Below are 26,964 nucleotides of genomic sequence, written 5' to 3' on the forward strand. Positions count from 1 at the left end.
GTATGATTAGTTCAATACAAATGACTTTAAACGATATTTAGCGGAATTATCACCATTTTTTACCCAATTTTTTCCCAAATTTTTTTTCTATTTTATTGTATTCACCCAAATGTATTGTAAACACGTGTTTTAGATGTAAAATAATGTGAACTTAACGTTAAAAATATAAAAAGTATGATTAGTTTAATAGAAATGACTTAAGACGATATTTAGCGGATTCATCACCTGTATTTCAAAATTTTTTTACGACCTTTTATATTCACCCAAATGTATTGTAAAGACGTGTTTTAGATTTAAAATAATGTGAACTTAACGATAAAAATATAAAAAGTATGATTAGTTCAATACAAATGACTTTAAACGATATTTAGCGGAATTATCACCATTTTTTACCAAATTTTTTTTCTATTTTTTGTATTCACCCAAATATATTGTAAACACGTGTTTTAGATGTAAAATAATGTGAACTTAACGTTAAAAATATAAAAAGTATGATTAGTTTAATAGAAATGACTTAAGACGATATTTAGCGGATTCATCACCTGTATTTCAAAATTTTTTTACGACCTTTTATATTCACCCAAATGTATTGTAAAGACGTGTTTTAGATGTAAAATAATGTGAACTTAACGATAAAAATATAAAAAGTATGATTAGTTCAATACAAATGACTTTAAACGATATTTAGCGGAATTATCACCATTTTTTACCCAATTTTTTCCCAAATTTTTTTTCTATTTTATTGTATTCACCCAAATGTATTGTAAACACGTGTTTTAGATGTAAAATAATGTGAACTTAACGTTAAAAATATAAAAAGTATGATTAGTATAATAGAAATGACTTAAGACGATATTTAGCGGATTCATCACCTGTATTTCAAAATTTTTTTACGACCTTTTATATTCACCCAAATGTATTGTAAAGACGTGTTTTAGATGTAAAATAATGTGAACTTAACGATAAAAATATAAAAAGTATGATTAGTTCAATACAAATGACTTTAAACGATATTTAGCGGAATTATCACCATTTTTTACCAAATTTTTTCCCTAATTTTTTTTCTATTTTTTGTATTCACCCAAATGTATTGTAAATACGTGTTTTAGATGTAAAATAATGTGAACTTAACGATAAAAATATAAAAAGTATGATTAGTTCAATACAAATGACTTTAAACGATATTTAGCGGAATTATCACCATTTTTTACCAAATTTTTTTTCTATTTTTTGTATTCACCCAAATGTATTGTAAACACGTGTTTTAGATGTAAAATAATGTGTACTTAACGTTAAAAATATAAAAAGTATGATTAGTTTAATAGAAATGACTTAAGACGATATTTAGCGGATTCATCACCTGTATTTCAAAATTTTTTTACGACCTTTTATATTCACCCAAATGTATTGTAAAGACGTGTTTTAGATGTAAAATAATGTGAACTTAACGATAAAAATATAAAAAGTATGATTAGTTCAATACAAATGACTTTAAACGATATTTAACGGAATTATCACCATTTTTTACCAAATTTTTTCCCAAATTTTTTTTCTATTTTTTGTATTCACCCAAATGTATTGTAAATACGTGTTTTAGATGTAAAATAATGTGAACTTAACGATAAAAATATAAAAAGTATGATTAGTTCAATACAAATGACTTTAAACGATATTTAGCGGAATTATCACAATTTTTTACCAAATTTTTTTTCTATTTTTTGTATTCACCCAAATGTATTGTAAATACGTGTTTTAGATGTAAAATAATGTGAACTTAACGATAAAAATATAAAAAGTATGATTAGTTCAATACAAATGACTTTAAACGATATTTAGCGGAATTATCACAATTTTTTACCAAATTTTTTTTCTATTTTTTGTATTCACCCAAATGTATTGTAAACACGTGTTTTAGATGTAAAATAATGTGAACTTAACGATAAAAATATAAAAAGTATGATTAGTTCAATACAAATGACTTTAAACGATATTTAGCGGAATTATCACCATTTTTTACCCAATTTTTTCCCAAATTTTTTTTCTATTTTATTGTATTCACCCAAATGTATTGTAAACACGTGTTTTAGATGTAAAATAATGTGAACTTAACGTTAAAAATATAAAAAGTATGATTAGTTTAATAGAAATGACTTAAGACGATATTTAGCGGATTCATCACCTGTATTTCAAAATTTTTTTACGACCTTTTATATTCACCCAAATGTATTGTAAAGACGTGTTTTAGATGTAAAATAATGTGAACTTAACGATAAAAATATAAAAAGTATGATTAGTTCAATACAAATGACTTTAAACGATATTTAGCGGAATTATCACCATTTTTTACCAAATTTTTTCCCAAATTTTTTTTCTATTTTTTGTATTCACCCAAATGTATTGTAAATACGTGTTTTAGATGTAAAATAATGTAAACTTAACGATAAAAATATAAAAAGTATGATTAGTTCAATACAAATGACTTTAAACGATATTTAGCGGAATTATCACAATTTTTTACCAAATTTTTTTTCTATTTTTTGTATTCACCCAAATGTATTGTAAACACGTGTTTTAGATGAAAAATAATGTGAACTTAACGATAAAAATATAAAAAGTATGATTAGTTCAATACAAATGACTTTAAACGATATTTAGCGGAATTATCACCATTTTTTACCCAATTTTTTCCCAAATTTTTTTTCTATTTTATTGTATTCACCCAAATGTATTGTAAACACGTGTTTTAGATGTAAAATAATGTGAACTTAACGTTAAAAATATAAAAAGTATGATTAGTTTAATAGAAATGACTTAAGACGATATTTAGCGGATTCATCACCCGTATTTCAAAATTTTTTTACGACCTTTTATATTCACCCAAATGTATTGTAAAGACGTGTTTTAGATGTAAAATAATGTGAACTTAACGATAAAGATATAAAAAGTATGATTAGTTCAATACAAATGACTTTAAACGATATTTAGCGGAATTATCACCATTTATTACCAAATTTTTTCCCAAATTTTTTTTCTATTTTTTGTATTCACCCAAATGTATTGTAAATACGTGTTTTAGATGTAAAATAATGTGAACTTAACGATAAAAATATAAAAAGTATTATTAGTTCAATACAAATGACTTTAAACGATATTTAGCGGAATTATCACCATTTTTTACCCGATTTTTTCCCAAATTTTTTTTCTATTTTTTGAATTCACCCAAATGTATTGTAAATACGTGTTTTAGATGTAAAATAATGTGAACTTAACGATAAAAACATAAAAAGTATGATTAGTTCAATACAAATGACTTTAAACGATATTTAGCGGAATTATCACCATTTTTTACCCAATTTTTTCCCAAATTTTTTTTCTATTTTTTGTATTCACCCAAATGTATTGTAAATACGTGTTTTAGATGTAAAATAATGTGAACTTAACGTTAAAAATATAAAAAGTATGATTAGTTTAATAGAAATGACTTAAGACGATATTTAGCGGATTCATCACCTGTATTTCAAAATTTTTTTACGACCTTTTATATTCACCCAAATGTATTGTAAAGACGTGTTTTAGATGTAAAATTATGTGAACTTAACGATAAAAATATAAAAAGTATGATTAGTTCAATACAAATGACTTTAAACGATATTTAGCGGAATTATCACCATTTTTTACCAAATTTTTTTTCTATTTTTTGTATTCACCCAAATGTATTGTAAACACGTGTTTTAGATGTAAAATAATGTGAACTTAACGTTAAAAATATAAAAAGTATGATTAGTTTAATAGAAATGACTTAAGACGAGATTTAGCGGATTCATCACCTGTGTTTCAAAATTTTTTTACGACGTTTTATATTCACCCAAATGTATTGTAAAGACGTGTTTTAGACGTAAAATAATGTGAACTTAACGATAAAAATATAAAAAGTATGATTAGTTCAATACAAATGACTTTAAACGATATTTAGCGGAATTATCACCATTTTTTACCAAATTTTTTCCCAAATTTTTTTTCTATTTTTTGTATTCACCCAAATGTATTGTAAATACGTGTTTTAGATGTAAAATAATGTGAACTTAACGATAAAAATATAAAAAGTATGATTAGTTCAATACAAATGACTTTAAACGATATTTAGCGGAATTATCACCATTTTTTACCAAATTTTTTTTCTATTTTTTGTATTCACCCAAATGTATTGTAAACACGTGTTTTAGATGTAAAATAATGTGAACTTAACGTTAAAAATATAAAAAGTATGATTAGTTTAATAGAAATGACTTAAGACGATATTTAGCGGATTCATCACCTGTATTTCAAAATTTTTTTACGACCTTTTATATTCACCCAAATGTATTGTAAAGACGTGTTTTAGATGTAAAATAATGTGAACTTAACGATAAAAATATAAAAAGTATGATTAGTTCAATACAAATGACTTTAAACGATATTTAGCGGAATTATCACCATTTTTTACCAAATTTTTTCCCAAATTTTTTTTCTATTTTTTGTATTCACCCAAATGTATTGTAAATACGTGTTTTAGATGTAAAATAATGTGAACTTAACGATAAAAATATAAACAGTATGATTAGTTCAATACAAATGACTTTAAACGATATTTAGCGGAATTATCACAATTTTTTACCAAATTTTTTTTCTATTTTTTGTATTCACCCAAATGTATTGTAAACACGTGTTTTAGATGTAAAATAATGTGAACTTAACGTTAAAAATATAAAAAGTATGATTAGTTTAATAAAAATGACTTAAGACGATATTTAGCGGATTCATCACCTGTATTTCAAATTTTTTTACGACCTTTTATATTCACCCAAATGTATTGTAAAGACGTGTTTTAGATGTAAAATAATGTGAACTTAACGATAAAAATATAAAAAGTATGATTAGTTCAATACAAATGACTTTAAACGATATTTAGCGGAATTATCACCATTTTTTACCCAATTTTTTCCCAAATTTTTTTTCTATTTTATTGTATTCACCCAAATGTATTGTAAACACGTGTTTTAGATGTAAAATAATGTGAACTTAACGTTAAAAATATAAAAAGTATGATTAGTTTAATAGAAATGACTTAAGACGATATTTAGCGGATTCATCACCCGTATTTCAAAATTTTTTTACGACCTTTTATATTCACCCAAATGTATTGTAAAGACGTGTTTTAGATGTAAAATAATGTGAACTTAACGATAAAGATATAAAAAGTATGATTAGTTCAATACAAATGACTTTAAACGATATTTAGCGGAATTATCACCATTTTTTACCAAATTTTTTCCCAAATTTTTTTTCTATTTTTTGTATTCACCCAAATGTATTGTAAATACGTGTTTTAGATGTAAAATAATGTGAACTTAACGATAAAAATATAAAAAGTATGATTAGTTCAATACAAATGACTTTAAACGATATTTAGCGGAATTATCACCATTTTTTACCAAATTTTTTTTCTATTTTTTGTATTCACCCAAATGTATTGTAAACACGTGTTTTAGATGTAAAATAATGTGAACTTAACGTTAAAAATATAAAAAGTATGATTAGTATAATAGAAATGACTTAAGACGATATTTAGCGGATTCATCACCTGTATTTCAAAATTTTTTTACGACCTTTTATATTCACCCAAATGTATTGTAAAGACGTGTTTTAGATGTAAAATAATGTGAACTTAACGATAAAAATATAAAAAGTATGATTAGTTCAATACAAATGACTTTAAATGATATTTAGCGGAATTATCACCATTTTTTACCAAATTTTTTCCCAAATTTTTTTTCTATTTTTTGTATTCACCCAAATGTATTGTAAATACGTGTTTTAGATGTAAAATAATGTGAACTTAACGATAAAAATATAAAAAGTATGATTAGTTCAATACAAATGACTTTAAACGATATTTAGCGGAATTATCACCATTTTTTACCAAATTTTTTTTCTATTTTTTGTATTCACCCAAATGTATTGTAAATACGTGTTTTAGATGTAAAATAATGTGAACTTAACGATAAAAATATAAAAAGTATGATTAGTTCAATACAAATGACTTTAAACGATATTTAGCGGAATTATCACCATTTTTTACCAAATTTTTTTTCTATTTTTTGTATTCACCCAAATGTATTGTAAATACGTGTTTTAGATGTAAAATAATGTGAACTTAACGATAAAAATATAAAAAGTATGATTAGTTCAATACAAATGACTTTAAACGATATTTAGCGGAATTATCACAATTTTTTACCAAATTTTTTTTCTATTTTTTGTATTCACCCAAATGTATTGTAAACACGTGTTTTAGATGTAAAATAATGTGAACTTAACGTTAAAAATATAAAAAGTATGATTAGTTTAATAGAAATGACTTAAGACGATATTTAGCGGATTCATCACCTGTATTTCAAAATTTTTTTACGACCTTTTATATTCACCCAAATGTATTGTAAAGACGTGTTTTAGATGTAAAATATTGTGAACTTAACGATAAAAATATAAAAAGTATGATTAGTTCAATACAAATGACTTTAAACGATATTTAGCGGAATTATCACCATTTTTTACCCAATTTTTTCCCAAATTTTTTTTCTATTTTATTGTATACACCCAAATGTATTGTAAACACGTGTTTTAGATGTAAAATAATGTGAACTTAACGTTAAAAATATAAAAAGTATGATTAGTTTAATAGAAATGACTTAAGACGATATTTAGCGGATTCATCACCTGTATTTCAAAATTTTTTTACGACCTTTTATATTCACCCAAATGTATTGTAAAGACGTGTTTTAGATGTAAAATAATGTGAACTTAACGATAAAAATATAAAAAGTATGATTAGTTCAATACAAATGACTTTAAACGATATTTAGCGGATTCATCACCTGTATTTCAAAATTTTTTTACGACCTTTTATATTCACCCAAATGTATTGTAAAGACGTGTTTTAGATGTAAATTAATGTGAACTTAACGATAAAAATATAAAAAGTATGATTAGTTCAATACAAAAGACTTTAAACGATATTTAGCGGAATTATCACCATTTTTTACCCAATTTTTTCCCAAATTTTTTTTCTATTTTATTGTATTCACCCAAATGTATTGTAAACACGTGTTTTAGATGTAAAATAATGTGAACTTAACGTTAAAAATATAAAAAGTATGATTAGTTTAATAGAAATGACTTAAGACGATATTTAGCGGATTCATCACCCGTATTTCAAAATTTTTTTACGACCTTTTATATTCACCCAAATGTATTGTAAAGACGTGTTTTAGATGTAAAATAATGTGAACTTAACGATAAAGATATAAAAAGTATGATTAGTTCAATACAAATGACTTTAAACGATATTTAGCGGAATTATCACAATTTTTTACCAAATTTTTTCCCAAATTTTTTTTCTATTTTTTGTATTCACCCAAATGTATTGTAAATACGTGTTTTAGATGTAAAATAATGTGAACTTAACGATAAAAATATAAAAAGTATTATTAGTTCAATACAAATGACTTTAAACGATATTTAGCGGAATTATCACCATTTTTTACCAAATTTTTTTTCTATTTTTTGTATTCACCCAAATGTATTGTAAACACGTGTTTTAGATGAAAAATAATGTGAACTTAACGTTAAAAATATAAAAAGTATGATTAGTTTAATAGAAATGACTTAAGACGATATTTAGCGGATTCATCACCTGTATTTCAAAATTTTTTTACGACCTTTTATATTCACCCAAATGTATTGTAAAGACGTGTTTTAGATGTAAAATAATGTGAACTTAACGATAAAAATATAAAAAGTATGATTAGTTCAATACAAATGACTTTAAACGATATTTAGCGGAATTATCACCATTTTTTACCCAATTTTTTCCCAAATTTTTTTTCTATTTTATTGTATTCACCCAAATGTATTGTAAACACGTGTTTTAGATGTAAAATAATGTGAACTTAACGTTAAAAATATAAAAAGTATGATTAGTTTAATAGAAATGACTTAAGACGATATTTAGCGGATTCATCACCCGTATTTCAAAATTTTTTTACGACCTTTTATATTCACCCAAATGTATTGTAAAGACGTGTTTTAGATGTAAAATAATGTGAACTTAACGATAAAGATATAAAAAGTATGATTAGTTCAATACAAATGACTTTAAACGATATTTAGCGGAATTATCACCATTTTTTACCAAATTTTTTCCCAAATTTTTTTTCTATTTTTTGTATTCACCCAAATGTATTGTAAATACGTGTTTTAGATGTAAAATAATGTGAACTTAACGATAAAAATATAAAAAGTATTATTAGTTCAATACAAATGACTTTAAACGATATTTAGCGGAATTATCACCATTTTTTACCAAATTTTTTTTCTATTTTTTGTATTCACCCAAATGTATTGTAAACACGTGTTTTAGATGTAAAATAATGTGAACTTAACGTTAAAAATATAAAAAGTATGATTAGTTTAATAGAAATGACTTAAGACGATATTTAGCGGATTCATCACCTGTATTTCAAAATTTTTTTACGACCTTTTATATTCACCCAAAAGTATTGTAAAGACGTGTTTTAGATGTAAAATTATGTGAACTTAACTATAAAAATATAAAAAGTATGATTAGTTCAATACAAATGACTTTAAACGATATTTAGCGGAATTATCACCATTTTTTACCCGATTTTTTCCCAAATTTTTTTTCTATTTTATTGTATTCACCCAAATGTATTGTAAACACGTGTTTTAGATGTAAAATAATGTGAACTTAACGTTAAAAATATAAAAAGTATGATTAGTTCAATACAAATGACTTTAAACGATATTTAGCGGAATTATCACCATTTTTTACCAAATTTTTTTTCTATTTTTTGTATTCACCCAAATGTATTGTAAACACGTGTTTTAGATGAAAAATAATGTGAACTTAACGTTAAAAATATAAAAAGTATGATTAGTTTAATAGAAATGACTTAAGACGATATTTAGCGGATTCATCACCTGTATTTCAAAATTTTTTTACGACCTTTTATATTCACCCAAATGTATTGTAAAGACGTGTTTTAGATGTAAAATAATGTGAACTTAACGATAAAAATATAAAAAGTATGATTAGTTCAATACAAATGACTTTAAACGATATTTAGCGGAATTATCACCATTTTTTACCCAATTTTTTCCCAAATTTTTTTTCTATTTTATTGTATTCACCCAAATGTATTGTAAACACGTGTTTTAGATGAAAAATAATGTGAACTTAACGTTAAAAATATAAAAAGTATGATTAGTTTAATAGAAATGACTTAAGACGATATTTAGCGGATTCATCACCCGTATTTCAAAATTTTTTTACGACCTTTTATATTCACCCAAATGTATTGTAAAGACGTGTTTTAGATGTAAAATAATGTGAACTTAACGATAAAGATATAAAAAGTATGATTAGTTCAATACAAATGACTTTAAACGATATTTAGCGGAATTATCACCATTTTTTACCAAATTTTTTCCCAAATTTTTTTTCTATTTTTTGTATTCACCCAAATGTATTGTAAATACGTGTTTTAGATGTAAAATAATGTGAACTTAACGATAAAAATATAAAAAGTATTATTAGTTCAATACAAATGACTTTAAACGATATTTAGCGGAATTATCACCATTTTTTACCAAATTTTTTTTCTATTTTTTGTATTCACCCAAATGTATTGTAAACACGTGTTTTAGATGTAAAATAATGTGAACTTAACGTTAAAAATATAAAAAGTATGATTAGTATAATAGAAATGACTTAAGACGATATTTAGCGGATTCATCACCTGTATTTCAAAATTTTTTTACGACCTTTTATATTCACCCAAATGTATTGTAAAGACGTGTTTTAGATGTAAAATAATGTGAACTTAACGATAAAAATATAAAAAGTATGATTAGTTCAATACAAATGACTTTAAACGATATTTAGCGGAATTATCACCATTTTTTACCAAATTTTTTCCCAAATTTTTTTTCTATTTTTTATATTCACCCAAATGTATTGTAAAGACGTGTTTTAGATGTAAAATAATGTGAACTTAACGATAAAAATATAAAAAGTATGATTAGTTCAATACAAATGACTTTAAACGATATTTAGCGGAATTATCACCATTTTTTACCCAATTTTTTCCCAAATTTTTTTTCTATTTTATTGTATTCACCCAAATGTATTGTAAACACGTGTTTTAGATGTAAAATAATGTGAACTTAACGTTAAAAATATAAAAAGTATGATTAGTTTAATAGAAATGACTTAAGACGATATTTAGCGGATTCATCACCTGTATTTCAAAATTTTTTTACGACCTTTTATATTCACCCAAATGTATTGTAAAGACGTGTTTTAGATGTAAAATAATGTGAACTTAACGATAAAAATATAAAAAGTATGATTAGTTCAATACAAATGACTTTAAACGATATTTAGCGGAATTATCACCATTTTTTACCAAATTTTTTCCCAAATTTTTTTTCTATTTTTTGTATTCACCCAAATGTATTGTAAATACGTGTTTTAGATGTAAAATAATGTGAACTTAACGATAAAAATATAAAAAGTATGATTAGTTCAATACAAATGACTTTAAACGATATTTAGCGGAATTATCACAATTTTTTACCAAATTTTTTTTCTATTTTTTGTATTCACCCAAATGTATTGTAAACACGTGTTTTAGATGAAAAATAATGTGAACTTAACGTTAAAAATATAAAAAGTATGATTAGTTTAATAGAAATGACTTAAGACGATATTTAGCGGATTCATCACCTGTATTTCAAAATTTTTTTACGACCTTTTATATTCACCCAAATGTATTGTAAAGACGTGTTTTAGATGTAAAATAATGTGAACTTAACGATAAAAATATAAAAAGTATGATTAGTTCAATACAAATGACTTTAAACGATATTTAGCGGAATTATCACCATTTTTTACCCAATTTTTTCCCAAATTTTTTTTCTATTTTATTGTATTCACCCAAATGTATTGTAAACACGTGTTTTAGATGTAAAATAATGTGAACTTAACGTTAAAAATATAAAAAGTATGATTAGTTTAATAGAAATGACTTAAGACGATATTTAGCGGATTCATCACCCGTATTTCAAAATTTTTTTACGACCTTTTATATTCACCCAAATGTATTTTAAAGACGTGTTTTAGATGTAAAATAATGTGAACTTAACGATAAAGATATAAAAAGTATGATTAGTTCAATACAAATGACTTTAAACGATATTTAGCGGAATTATCACCATTTTTTACCCAATTTTTTCCCAAATTTTTTTTCTATTTTATTGTATTCACCCAAATGTATTGTAAACACGTGTTTTAGATGTAAAATAATGTGAACTTAACGTTAAAAATATAAAAAGTATGATTAGTTTAATAGAAATGACTTAAGACGATATTTAGCGGATTCATCACCCGTATTTCAAATTTTTTTTACGACCTTTTATATTCACCCAAATGTATTGTAAAGACGTGTTTTAGATGTAAAATAATGTGAACTTAACGATAAAGATATAAAAAGTATGATTAGTTCAATACAAATGACTTTAAACGATATTTAGCGGAATTATCACCATTTTTTACCAAATTTTTTCCCAAATTTTTTTTCTATTTTTTGTATTCACCCAAATGTATTGTAAATACGTGTTTTAGATGTAAAATAATGTGAACTTAACGATAAAAATATAAAAAGTATTATTAGTTCAATACAAATGACTTTAAACGATATTTAGCGGAATTATCACCATTTTTTACCAAATTTTTTTTCTATTTTTTGTATTCACCCAAATGTATTGTAAACACGTGTTTTAGATGAAAAATAATGTGAACTTAACGTTAAAAATATAAAAAGTATGATTAGTTTAATAGAAATGACTTAAGTCGATATTTAGCGGATTCATCACCTGTATTTCAAAATTTTTTTACGACCTTTTATATTCACCCAAATGTATTGTAAAGACGTGTTTTAGATGTAAAATAATGTGAACTTAACGATAAAAATATAAAAAGTATGATTAGTTCAATACAAATGACTTTAAACGATATTTAGCGGAATTATCACCATTTTTTACCCAATTTTTTCCCAAATTTTTTTTCTATTTTATTGTATTCACCCAAATGTATTGTAAACACGTGTTTTAGATGTAAAATAATGTGAACTTAACGTTAAAAATATAAAAAGTATGATTAGTTTAATAGAAATGACTTAAGACGATATTTAGCGGATTCATCACCCGTATTTCAAATTTTTTTTACGACCTTTTATATTCACCCAAATGTATTGTAAAGACGTGTTTTAGATGTAAAATAATGTGAACTTAACGATAAAGATATAAAAAGTATGATTAGTTCAATACAAATGACTTTAAACGATATTTAGCGGAATTATCACCATTTTTTACCAAATTTTTTCCCAAATTTTTTTTCTATTTTTTGTATTCACCCAAATGTATTGTAAATACGTGTTTTAGATGTAAAATAATGTGAACTTAACGATAAAAATATAAAAAGTATTATTAGTTCAATACAAATGACTTTAAACGATATTTAGCGGAATTATCACCATTTTTTACCAAATTTTTTTTCTATTTTTTGTATTCACCCAAATGTATTGTAAACACGTGTTTTAGATGAAAAATAATGTGAACTTAACGTTAAAAATATAAAAAGTATGATTAGTTTAATAGAAATGACTTAAGACGATATTTAGCGGATTCATCACCTGTATTTCAAAATTTTTTTACGACCTTTTATATTCACCCAAATGTATTGTAAAGACGTGTTTTAGATGTAAAATAATGTGAACTTAACGATAAAAATATAAAAAGTATGATTAGTTCAATACAAATGACTTTAAACGATATTTAGCGGAATTATCACCATTTTTTACCCAATTTTTTCCCAAATTTTTTTTCTATTTTATTGTATTCACCCAAATGTATTGTAAACACGTGTTTTAGATGAAAAATAATGTGAACTTAACGTTAAAAATATAAAAAGTATGATTAGTTTAATAGAAATGACTTAAGACGATATTTAGCGGATTCATCACCCGTATTTCAAAATTTTTTTACGACCTTTTATATTCACCCAAATGTATTGTAAAGACGTGTTTTAGATGTAAAATAATGTGAACTTAACGATAAAGTTATAAAAAGTATGATTAGTTCAATACAAATGACTTTAAACGATATTTAGCGGAATTATCACCATTTTTTACCAAATTTTTTCCCAAATTTTTTTTCTATTTTTTGTATTCACCCAAATGTATTGTAAATACGTGTTTTAGATGTAAAATAATGTGAACTTAACGATAAAAATATAAAAAGTATTATTAGTTCAATACAAATGACTTTAAACGATATTTAGCGGAATTATCACCATTTTTTACCCAATTTTTTCCCAAATTTTTTTTTTATTTTATTGTATTCACCCAAATGTATTGTAAACACGTGTTTTAGATGTAAAATAATGTGAACTTAACGTTAAAAATATAAAAAGTATGATTAGTTTAATAGAAATGACTTAAGACGATATTTAGCGGATTCATCACCCGTATTTCAAAATTTTTTTACGACCTTTTATATTCACCCAAATGTATTGTAAAGACGTGTTTTAGATGTAAAATAATGTGAACTTAACGTTAAAAATATAAAAAGTATGATTAGTATAATAGAAATGACTTAAGACGATATTTAGCGGATTCATCACCTGTATTTCAAAATTTTTTTACGACCTTTTATATTCACCCAAATGTATTGTAAAGACGTGTTTTAGATGTAAAATAATGTGAACTTAACGATAAAAATATAAAAAGTATGATTAGTTCAATACAAATGACTTTAAACGATATTTAGCGGAATTATCACCATTTTTTACCAAATTTTTTCCCAAATTTTTTTTCTATTTTTTGTATTCACCCAAATGTATTGTAAATACGTGTTTTAGATGTAAAATAATGTGAACTTAACGATAAAAATATAAAAAGTATGATTAGTTCAATACAAATGACTTTAAACGATATTTAGCGGAATTATCACCATTTTTTACCCAATTTTTTCCCAAATTTTTTTTCTATTTTATTGTATTCACCCAAATGTATTGTAAATACGTGTTTTAGATGTAAAATAATGTGAACTTAACGATAAAAATATAAAAAGTATTATTAGTTCAATACAAATGACTTTAAACGATATTTAGCGGAATTATCACCATTTTTTACCAAATTTTTTTTCTATTTTTTGTATTCACCCAAATGTATTGTAAACACGTGTTTTAGATGAAAAATAATGTGAACTTAACGTTAAAAATATAAAAAGTATGATTAGTTTAATAGAAATGACTTAAGACGATATTTAGCGGATTCATCACCTGTATTTCAAAATTTTTTTACGACCTTTTATATTCACCCAAATGTATTGTAATGACGTGTTTTAGATGTAAAATAATGTGAACTTAACGATAAAAATATAAAAAGTATGATTAGTTCAATACAAATGACTTTAAACGATATTTAGCGGAATTATCACCATTTTTTACCCAATTTTTTCCCAAATTTTTTTTCTATTTTATTGTATTCACCCAAATGTATTGTAAACACGTGTTTTAGATGAAAAATAATGTGAACTTAACGTTAAAAATATAAAAAGTATGATTAGTTTAATAGAAATGACTTAAGACGATATTTAGCGGATTCATCACCCGTATTTCAAAATTTTTTTACGACCTTTTATATTCACCCAAATGTATTGTAAAGACGTGTTTTAGATGTAAAATAATGTGAACTTAACGATAAAGATATAAAAAGTATGATTAGTTCAATACAAATGACTTTAAACGATATTTAGCGGAATTATCACCATTTTTTACCAAATTTTTTCCCAAATTTTTTTTCTATTTTTTGTATTCACCCAAATGTATTGTAAATACGTGTTTTAGATGTAAAATAATGTGAACTTAACGATAAAAATATAAAAAGTATTATTAGTTCAATACAAATGACTTTAAACGATATTTAGCGGAATTATCACCATTTTTTACCCAATTTTTTCCCAAATTTTTTTTTTATTTTATTGTATTCACCCAAATGTATTGTAAACACGTGTTTTAGATGTAAAATAATGTGAACTTAACGTTAAAAATATAAAAAGTATGATTAGTTTAATAGAAATGACTTAAGACGATATTTAGCGGATTCATCACCCGTATTTCAAAATTTTTTTACGACCTTTTATATTCACCCAAATGTATTGTAAAGACGTGTTTTAGATGTAAAATAATGTGAACTTAACGTTAAAAATATAAAAAGTATGATTAGTATAATAGAAATGACTTAAGACGATATTTAGCGGATTCATCACCTGTATTTCAAAATTTTTTTACGACCTTTTATATTCACCCAAATGTATTGTAAAGACGTGTTTTAGATGTAAAATAATGTGAACTTAACGATAAAAATATAAAAAGTATGATTAGTTCAATACAAATGACTTTAAACGATATTTAGCGGAATTATCACCATTTTTTACCAAATTTTTTCCCAAATTTTTTTTCTATTTTTTATATTCACCCAAATGTATTGTAAATACGTGTTTTAGATGTAAAATAATGTGAACTTAACGATAAAAATATAAAAAGTATGATTAGTTCAATACAAATGACTTTAAACGATATTTAGCGGAATTATCACAATTTTTTACCAAATTTTTTTTCTATTTTTTGTATTCACCCAAATGTATTGTAAACACGTGTTTTAGATGTAAAATAACGTGAACTTAACGTTAAAAATATAAAAAGTATGATTAGTTTAATAGAAATGACTTAAGACGATATTTAGCGGATTCATCACCTGTATTTCAAAATTTTTTTACGACCTTTTATATTCACCCAAATGTATTGTAAAGACGTGTTTTAGATGTAAAATAATGTGAACTTAACGATAAAAATATAAAAAGTATGATTAGTTCAATACAAATGACTTTAAACGATATTTAGCGGAATTATCACCATTTTTTACCCAATTTTTTCCCAAATTTTTTTTCTATTTTATTGTATTCACCCAAATGTATTGTAAACACGTATTTTAGATGTAAAATAATGTGAACTTAACGTTAAAAATATAAAAAGTATGATTAGTTTAATAGAAATGACTTAAGACGATATTTAGCGGATTCATCACCTGTATTTCAAAATTTTTTTACGACCTTTTATATTCACCCAAATGTATTGTAAAGACGTGTTTTAGATGTAAAATAATGTGAACTTAACGATAAAAATATAAAAAGTATGATTAGTTCAATACAAATGACTTTAAACGATATTTAGCGGAATTATCACCATTTTTTACCAAATTTTTTCCCAAATTTTTTTTCTATTTTTTGTATTCACCCAAATGTATTGTAAATACGTGTTTTAGATGTAAAATAATGTGAACTTAACGATAAAAATATAAAAAGTATGATTAGTTCAATACAAATGACTTTAAACGATATTTAGCGGAATTATCACAATTTTTTACCAAATTTTTTTTCTATTTTTTGTATTCACCCAAATGTATTGTAAACACGTGTTTTAGATGAAAAATAATGTGAACTTAACGTTAAAAATATAAAAAGTATGATTAGTTTAATAGAAATGACTTAAGACGATATTTAGCGGATTCATCACCTGTATTTCAAAATTTTTTTACGACCTTTTATATTCACCCAAATGTATTGTAAAGACGTGTTTTAGATGTAAAATAATGTGAACTTAACGATAAAAATATAAAAAGTATGATTAGTTCAATACAAATGACTTTAAACGATATTTAGCGGAATTATCACCATTTTTTACCCAATTTTTTCCCAAATTTTTTTTCTATTTTATTGTATTCACCCAAATGTATTGTAAACACGTGTTTTAGATGTAAAATAATGTGAACTTAACGTTAAAAATATAAAAAGTATGATTAGTTCAATACAAATGACTTTCAACGATATTTAGCGGAATTATCACAATTTTTTACCAAATTTTTTTTCTATTTTTTGTATTCACCCAAATGTATTGTAAACACGTGTTTTAGATGAAAAATAATGTGAACTTAACGTTAAAAATATAAAAAGTATGATTAGTTTAATAGAAATGACTTAAGACGATATTTAGCGGATTCATCACCTGTATTTCAAAATTTTTTTACGACCTTTTATATTCACCCAAATGTATTGTAAAGACGTGTTTTAGATGTAAAATAATGTGAACTTAACGATAAAAATATAAAAAGTATGATTAGTTCAATACAAATGACTTTAAACGATATTTAGCGGAATTATCACCATTTTTTACCCAATTTTTTCCCAAATTTTTTTTCTATTTTATTGTATTCACCCAAATGTATTGTAAACACGTGTTTTAGATGTAAAATAATACGAACTTAACGTTAAAAATATAAAAAGTATGATTAGTTTAATAGAAATGACTTAAGACGATATTTAGCGGATTCATCACCCGTATTTCAAAATTTTTTTACGACCTTTTATATTCACCCAAATGTATTTTAAAGACGTGTTTTAGATGTAAAATAATGTGAACTTAACGATAAAGATATAAAAAGTATGATTAGTTCAATACAAATTGACTTTAAACGATATTTAGCGGAATTATCACCATTTTTTACCCAATTTTTTCCCAAATTTTTTTTCTATTTTATTGTATTCACCCAAATGTATTGTAAACACGTGTTTTAGATGTAAAATAATGTGAACTTAACGTTAAAAATATAAAAAGTATGATTAGTTTAATAGAAATGACTTAAGACGATATTTAGCGGATTCATCACCCGTATTTCAAAATTTTTTTACGACCTTTTATATTCACCCAAATGTATTGTAAAGACGTGTTTTAGATGTAAAATAATGTGAACTTAACGATAAAGATATAAAAAGTATGATTAGTTCAATACAAATGACTTTAAACGATATTTAGCGGAATTATCACCATTTTTTACCAAATTTTTTCCCAAATTTTTTTTCTATTTTTTGTATTCACCCAAATGTATTGTAAATACGTGTTTTAGATGTAAAATAATGTGAACTTAACGATAAAAATATAAAAAGTATTATTAGTTCAATACAAATGACTTTAAACGATATTTAGCGGAATTATCACCATTTTTTACCAAATTTTTTTTCTATTTTTTGTATTCACCCAAATGTATTGTAAACACGTGTTTTAGATGAAAAATAATGTGAACTTAACGTTAAAAATATAAAAAGTATGATTAGTTTAATAGAAATGACTTAAGACGATATTTAGCGGATTCATCACCTGTATTTCAAAATTTTTTTACGACCTTTTATATTCACCCAAATGTATTGTAAAGACGTGTTTTAGATGTAAAATAATGTGAACTTAACGATAAAAATATAAAAAGTATGATTAGTTCAATACAAATGACTTTAAACGATATTTAGCGGAATTATCACCATTTTTTACCCAATTTTTTCCCAAATTTTTTTTCTATTTTATTGTATTCACCCAAATGTATTGTAAACACGTGTTTTAGATGAAAAATAATGTGAACTTAACGTTAAAAATATAAAAAGTATGATTAGTTTAATAGAAATGACTTAAGACGATATTTAGCGGATTCATCACCCGTATTTCAAAATTTTTTTACGACCTTTTATATTCACCCAAATGTATTGTAAAGACGTGTTTTAGATGTAAAATAATGTGAACTTAACGATAAAGATATAAAAAGTATGATTAGTTCAATACAAATGACTTTAAACGATATTTAGCGGAATTATCACCATTTTTTACCAAATTTTTTCCCAAATTTTTTTTCTATTTTTTGTATTCACCCAAATGTATTGTAAATACGTGTTTTAGATGTAAAATAATGTGAACTTAACGATAAAAATATAAAAAGTATTATTAGTTCAATACAAATGACTTTAAACGATATTTAGCGGAATTATCACCATTTTTTACCCAATTTTTTCCCAAATTTTTTTTTTATTTTATTGTATTCACCCAAATGTATTGTAAACACGTGTTTTAGATGTAAAATAATGTGAACTTAACGTTAAAAATATAAAAAGTATGATTAGTTTAATAGAAATGACTTAAGACGATATTTAGCGGATTCATCACCCGTATTTCAAAATTTTTTTACGACCTTTTATATTCACCCAAATGTATTGTAAAGACGTGTTTTAGATGTAAAATAATGTGAACTTAACGTTAAAAATATAAAAAGTATGATTAGTATAATAGAAATGACTTAAGACGATATTTAGCGGATTCATCACCTGTATTTCAAAATTTTTTTACGACCTTTTATATTCACCCAAATGTATTGTAAAGACGTGTTTTAGATGTAAAATAATGTGAACTTAACGATAAAAATATAAAAAGTATGATTAGTTCAATACAAATGACTTTAAACGATATTTAGCGGAATTATCACCATTTTTTACCAAATTTTTTCCCAAATTTTTTTTCTATTTTTTGTATTCACCCAAATGTATTGTAAATACGTGTTTTAGATGTAAAATAATGTGAACTTAACGATAAAAATATAAAAAGTATGATTAGTTCAATACAAATGACTTTAAACGATATTTAGCGGAATTATCACCATTTTTTACCAAATTTTTTTTCTATTTTTTGTATTCACCCAAATGTATTGTAAACACGTGTTTTAGATGTAAAATAATGTGAACTTAACGTTAAAAATATAAAAAGTATGATTAGTTTAATAGAAATGACTTAAGACGATATTTAGCGGATTCATCACCTGTATTTCAAAATTTTTTTACGACCTTTTATATTCACCCAAATGTATTGTAAAGACGTGTTTTAGATGTAAAATAATGTGAACTTAACGATAAAAATATAAAAAGTATGATTAGTTCAATACAAATGACTTTAAACGATATTTAGCGGAATTATCACCATTTTATACCAAATTTTTTCCCAAATTTTTTTTCTATTTTTTGTATTCACCCAAATGTATTGTAAATACGTGTTTTAGATGTAAAATAATGTGAACTTAACGATAAAAATATAAAAAGTATGATTAGTTCAATACAAATGACTTTAAACGATATTTAGCGGAATTATCACAATTTTTTACCAAATTTTTTTTCTATTTTTTGTATTCACCCAAATGTATTGTAAACACGTGTTTTAGATGTAAAATAATGTGAACTTAACGTTAAAAATATAAAAAGTATGATTAGTTTAATAGAAATGACTTAAGACGATATTTAGCGGATTCATCACCTGTATTTCAAAATTTTTTTACGACCTTTTATATTCACCCAAATGTATTGTAAAGACGTGTTTTAGATGTAAAATAATGTGAACTTAACGATAAAAATATAAAAAGTATGATTAGTTCAATACAAATGACTTTAAACGATATTTAGCGGAATTATCACCATTTTTTACCAAATTTTTTCCCAAATTTTTTTTCTATTTTTTGTATTCACCCAAATGTATTGTAAATACGTGTTTTAGATGTAAAATAATGTGAACTTAACGATAAAAATATAAAAAGTATGATTAGTTCAATACAAATGACTTTAAACGATATTTAGCGGAATTATCACAATTTTTTACCAAATTTTTTTTCTATTTTTTGTATTCACCCAAATGTATTGTAAACACGTGTTTTAGATGAAAAATAATGTGAACTTAACGTTAAAAATATAAAAAGTATGATTAGTTTAATAGAAATGACTTAAGACGATATTTAGCAGATTCATCACCTGTATTTCAAAATTTTTTTACGACCTTTTATATTCACCCAAATGTATTGTAAAGACGTGTTTTAGATGTAAAATAATGTGAACTTAACGATAAAAATATAAAAAGTATGATTAGTTCAATACAAATGACTTTAAACGATATTTAGCGGAATTATCACCATTTTTTACCTAATTTTTTCCCAAATTTTTTTTCTATTTTATTGTATTCACCCAAATGTATTGTAAACACGTGTTTTAGATGTAAAATAATGTGAACTTAACGTTAAAAATATAAAAAGTATGATTAGTTTAATAGAAATGACTTAAGACGATATTTAGCGGATTCATCACCCGTATTTCAAAATTTTTTTACGACCTTTTATATTCACCCAAATGTATTTTAAAGACGTGTTTTAGATGTAAAATAATGTGAACTTAACGATAAAGATATAAAAAGTATGATTAGTTCAATACAAATGACTTTAAACGATATTTAGCGGAATTATCACCATTTTTTACCAAATTTTTTCCCAAATTTTTTTTCTATTTTTTGTATTCACCCAAATGTATTGTAAATACGTGTATTAGATGTAAAATAATGTGAACTTAACGATAAAAATATAAAAAGTATTATTAGTTCAATACAAATGACTTTAAACGATATTTAGCGGAATTATCACCATTTTTTACCAAATTTTTTTTCTATTTTTTGTATTCACCCAAATGTATTGTAAACACGTGTTTTAGATGTAAAATAATGTGAACTTAACGTTAAAAATATAAAAAGTATGATTAGTATAATAGAAATGACTTAAGACGATATTTAGCGGATTCATCACCTGTATTTCAAAATTTTTTTACGACCTTTTATATTCACCCAAATGTATTGTAAAGACGTGTTTTAGATGTAAAATAATGTGAACTTAACGATAAAAATATAAAAAGTATGATTAGTTCAATACAAATGACTTTAAACGATATTTAGCGGAATTATCACCATTTTTTACCAAATTTTTTCCCAAATTTTTTTTCTATTTTTTGTATTCACCCAAATGTATTGTAAATACGTGTTTTAGATGTAAAATAATGTGAACTTAACGATAAAAATATAAAAAGTATGATTAGTTCAATACAAATGACTTTAAACGATATTTAGCGGAATTATCACCATTTTTTACCAAATTTTTTTTCTATTTTTTGTATTCACCCAAATGTATTGTAAACACGTGTTTTAGATGTAAAATAATGTGAACTTAACGTTAAAAATATAAAAAGTATGATTAGTTTAATAGAAATGACTTAAGACGATATTTAGCGGATTCATCACCTGTATTTCAAAATTTTTTTACGACCTTTTATATTCACCCAAATGTATTGTAAAGACGTGTTTTAGATGTAAAGTTATGTGAACTTAACGATAAAAATATAAAAAGTATGATTAGTTCAATACAAATGACTTTAAACGATATTTAGCGGAATTATCACCATTTTTTACCCAATTTTTTCCCAAATTTTTTTTCTATTTTTTGTATTCACCCAAATGTATTGTAAATACGTGTTTTAGATGTAAAATAATGTGAACTTAACGATAAAAATATAAAAAGTATGATTAGTTCAATACAAATGACTTTAAACGATATTTAGCGGAATTATCACCATTTTTTACCAAATTTTTTTTCTATTTTTTGTATTCACCCAAATGTATTGTAAACACGTGTTTTAGATGTAAAATAATGTGAACTTAACGTTAAAAATATAAAAAGTATGATTAGTTTAATAGAAATGACTTAAGACGATATTTAGCGGATTCATCACCTGTATTTCAAAATTTTTTTACGACCTTTTATATTCACCCAAATGTATTGTAAGGACGTGTTTTAGATGTAAAATTATGTGAACTTAACGATAAAAATATAAAAAGTATGATTAGTTCAATACAAATGACTTTAAACGATATTTAGCGGAATTATCACCATTTTTTACCCAATTTTTTCCCAAATTTTTTTTCTATTTTTTGTATTCACCCAAATGTATTGTAAATACGTGTTTTAGATGTAAAATAATGTGAACTTAACGATAAAAATATAAAAAGTATGATTAGTTCAATACAAATGACTTTAAACGATATTTAGCGGAATTATTACCATTTTTTACCAAATTTTTTTTCTATTTTTTGTATTCACCCAAATGTATTGTAAACACGTGTATTAGATGTAAAATAATGTGAACTTAACGTTAAAAATATAAAAAGTATGATTAGTTTAATAGAAATGACTTTAAACGATATTTAGCGGAATTATCACCATTTTTTACCGAATTTTTTCCCAAATTTTTTTTCTATTTTTTGTATTCACCCAAATGTATTGTAAATACTTGTTTTAGATATAAAATAATGTGAACTTAACGATAAAAATATAAAAAGTATGATTAGTTCAATACAAATGACTTTAAACGATATTTAGCGGAATTTTCACCATTTTTTACCAAATTTTTTTTCTATTTTTTGTATTCACCCAAATGTATTGTAAACACGTGTTTTAGATGTAAAATAATGTGAACTTAACGTTAAAAATATAAAAAGTATGATTAGTTTAATAGAAATGACTTAAGACGATATTTAGCGGATTCATCACCTGTATTTCAAAATTTTTTTACGACCTTTTATATTCACCCAAATGTATTCTAAAGACGTGTTTTAGATGTAAAATTATGTGAACTTAACGATAAAAATATAAAAAGTATGATTAGTTCAATACAAATGACTTTAAACTATATTTAGCGGAATTATCACCATTTTTTACCCAATTTTTTCCCTAATTTTTTTTCTATTTTTTGTATTCACCCAAATGTATTGTAAATACGTGTTTTAGATGTAAAATAATGTGAACTTAACGTTAAAAATATAAAAAGTATGATTAGTTTAATAGAAATGACTTAAGACGATATTTAGCGGATTCATCACCTGTATTTCAAAATTTTTTTACGACCTTTTATATTCACCCAAATGTATTGTAAAGACGTGTTTTATATGTAAAATAATGCGAACATAACGATAAAAATATAAAAAGTATGTTTAGTTCAATACAAATGACTTTAAACGATATTTAGCGGAATTATCACCATTTTTTACCAAATTTTTTCCCAAATTTTTTTTCTATTTTTTGTATTCACCAAAATGTATTGTAAATACTTGTTTTAGATGTAAAATAATGTGAACTTAACGATAAAAATATAAAAAGTATGATTAGTTCAATACAAATGACTTTAAACGATATTTAGCGGAATTATCACCATTTTTTACCCAATTTTTTCCCAAATTTTTTTTCTTTTTTTTGTATTCACCCAAATGTATTGTAAATACGTGTTTTAGATGTAAAATAATGTGAACTTAACGATAAAAATATAAAAAGTATGATTAGTTCAATACAAATGACTTTAAACGATATTTAGCGGAATTATCACCATTTTTTACCAAATTTTTTCCCAAATTTTTTTTCTATTTTTTGTATTCACCCAAATGTATTGTAAACACGTGTTTTAGATGTAAAATAATGTGAACTTAACGATAAAAATATAAAAAGTATGATTAGTTCAATACAAATGACTTTAAACGATATTTAGCGGAATTATCACCATTTTTTACCAAATTTTTTCCCAAATTTTTTTTCTATTTTTTGTATTCACCCAAATGTATTGTAAATACGTGTTTTAGATGTAAAATAATGTGAACTTAACGATAAAAATATAAAAAGTATGATTAGTTCAATACAAATGACTTTAAACGATATTTAGCGGAATTATCACCATTTTTTACCAAATTATTTTTCTATTTTTTGTATTCACCCAAATGTATTGTAAACACGTGTTTTAGATGAAAAATAATGTGAACTTAACGTTAAAAATATAAAAAGTATGATTAGTTTAATAGAAATGACTTAAGACGATATTTAGCAGATTCATCACCTGTATTTCAAAATTTTTTTACGACCTTTTATATTCACCCAAATGTATTGTAAAGACGTGTTTTAGATGTAAAATAATGTGAACTTAACGATAAAAATATAAAAAGTATGATTAGTTCAATACAAAAGACTTTAAACGATATTTAGCGGAATTATCACCATTTTTTACCCAATTTTTTCCCAAATTTTTTTTCTATTTTATTGTATTCACCCAAATGTATTGTAAACACGTGTTTTAGATGTAAAATAATGTGAACTTAACGTTAAAAATATAAAAAGTATGATTAGTTTAATAGAAATGACTTAAGACGATATTTAGCGGATTCATCACCCGTATTTCAAAATTTTTTTACGACCTTTTATATTCACCCAAATGTATTTTAAAGACGTGTTTTAGATGTAAAATAATGTGAACGTAACGATAAAGATATAAAAAGTATGATTAGTTCAATACAAATGACTTTAAACGATATTTAGCGGAATTATCACCATTTTTTACCAAATTTTTTCCCAAATTTTTTTTCTATTTTTTGTATTCACCCAAATGTATTGTAAATACGTGTATTAGATGTAAAATAATGTGAACTTAACGATAAAAATATAAAAAGTATTATTAGTTCAATACAAATGACTTTAAACGATATTTAGCGGAATTATCACCATTTTTTACCAAATTTTTTTTCTATTTTTTGTATTCACCCAAATGTATTGTAAACACGTGTTTTAGATGTAAAATAATGTGAACTTAACGTTAAAAATATAAAAAGTATGATTAGTATAATAGAAATGACTTAAGACGATATTTAGCGGATTCATCACCTGTATTTCAAAATTTTTTTACGACCTTTTATATTCACCCAAATGTATTGTAAAGACGTGTTTTAGATGTAAAATAATGTGAACTTAACGATAAAAATATAAAAAGTATGATTAGTTCAATACAAATGACTTTAAACGATATTTAGCGGAATTATCACCATTTTTTACCAAATTTTTTCCCAAATTTTTTTTCTATTTTTTGTATTCACCCAAATGTATTGTAAATACGTGTTTTAGATGTAAAATAATGTGAACTTAACGATAAAAATATAAAAAGTATGATTAGTTCAATACAAATGACTTTAAACGATATTTAGCGGAATTATCACCATTTTTTACCAAATTTTTTTTCTATTTTTTGTATTCACCCAAATGTATTGTAAACACGTGTTTTAGATGTAAAATAATGTGAACTTAACGTTAAAAATATAAAAAGTATGATTAGTTTAATAGAAATGACTTAAGACGATATTTAGCGGATTCATCACCTGTATTTCAAAATTTTTTTACGACCTTTTATATTCACCCAAATGTATTGTAAAGACGTGTTTTAGATGTAAAATTATGTGAACTTAACGATAAAAATATAAAAAGTATGATTAGTTCAATACAAATGACTTTAAACGATATTTAGCGGAATTATCACCATTTTTTACCCAATTTTTTCCCAAATTTTTTTTCTATTTTTTGTATTCACCCAAATGTATTGTAAATACGTGTTTTAGATGTAAAATAATGTGAACTTAACGATAAAAATATAAAAAGTATGATTAGTTCAATACAAATGACTTTAAACGATATTTAGCGGAATTATCACCATTTTTTACCAAATTTTTTTTCTATTTTTTGTATTCACCCAAATGTATTGTAAACACGTGTTTTAGATGTAAAATAATGTGAACTTAACGTTAAAAATATAAAAAGTATGATTAGTTTAATAGAAATGACTTAAGACGATATTTAGCGGATTCATCACCTGTATTTCAAAATTTTTTTACGACCTTTTATATTCACCCAAATGTATTGTAAAGACGTGTTTTAGATGTAAAATTATGTGAACTTAACGATAAAAATATAAAAAGTATGATTAGTTCAATATAAATGACTTTAAACGATATTTAGCGGAATTATCACCATTTTTTACCCAATTTTTTCCCAAATTTTTTTTCTATTTTTTGTATTCACCCAAATGTATTGTAAATAAGTGTTTTAGATGTAAAATAATGTGAACTTAACGATAAAAATATAAAAAGTATGATTAGTTCAATACAAATGACTTTAAACGATATTTAGCGGAATTATTACCATTTTTTACCAAATTTTTTTTCTATTTTTTGTATTCACCCAAATGTATTGT

The sequence above is a fragment of the Diuraphis noxia genome, unplaced genomic scaffold (assembly GCF_037042655.1).
Source record: "Diuraphis noxia isolate RWA-SAM2 unplaced genomic scaffold, SU_Dnox_SAM2 contig0005, whole genome shotgun sequence".
Classification (NCBI taxonomy): Eukaryota; Metazoa; Arthropoda; class Insecta; order Hemiptera; family Aphididae; genus Diuraphis; species Diuraphis noxia.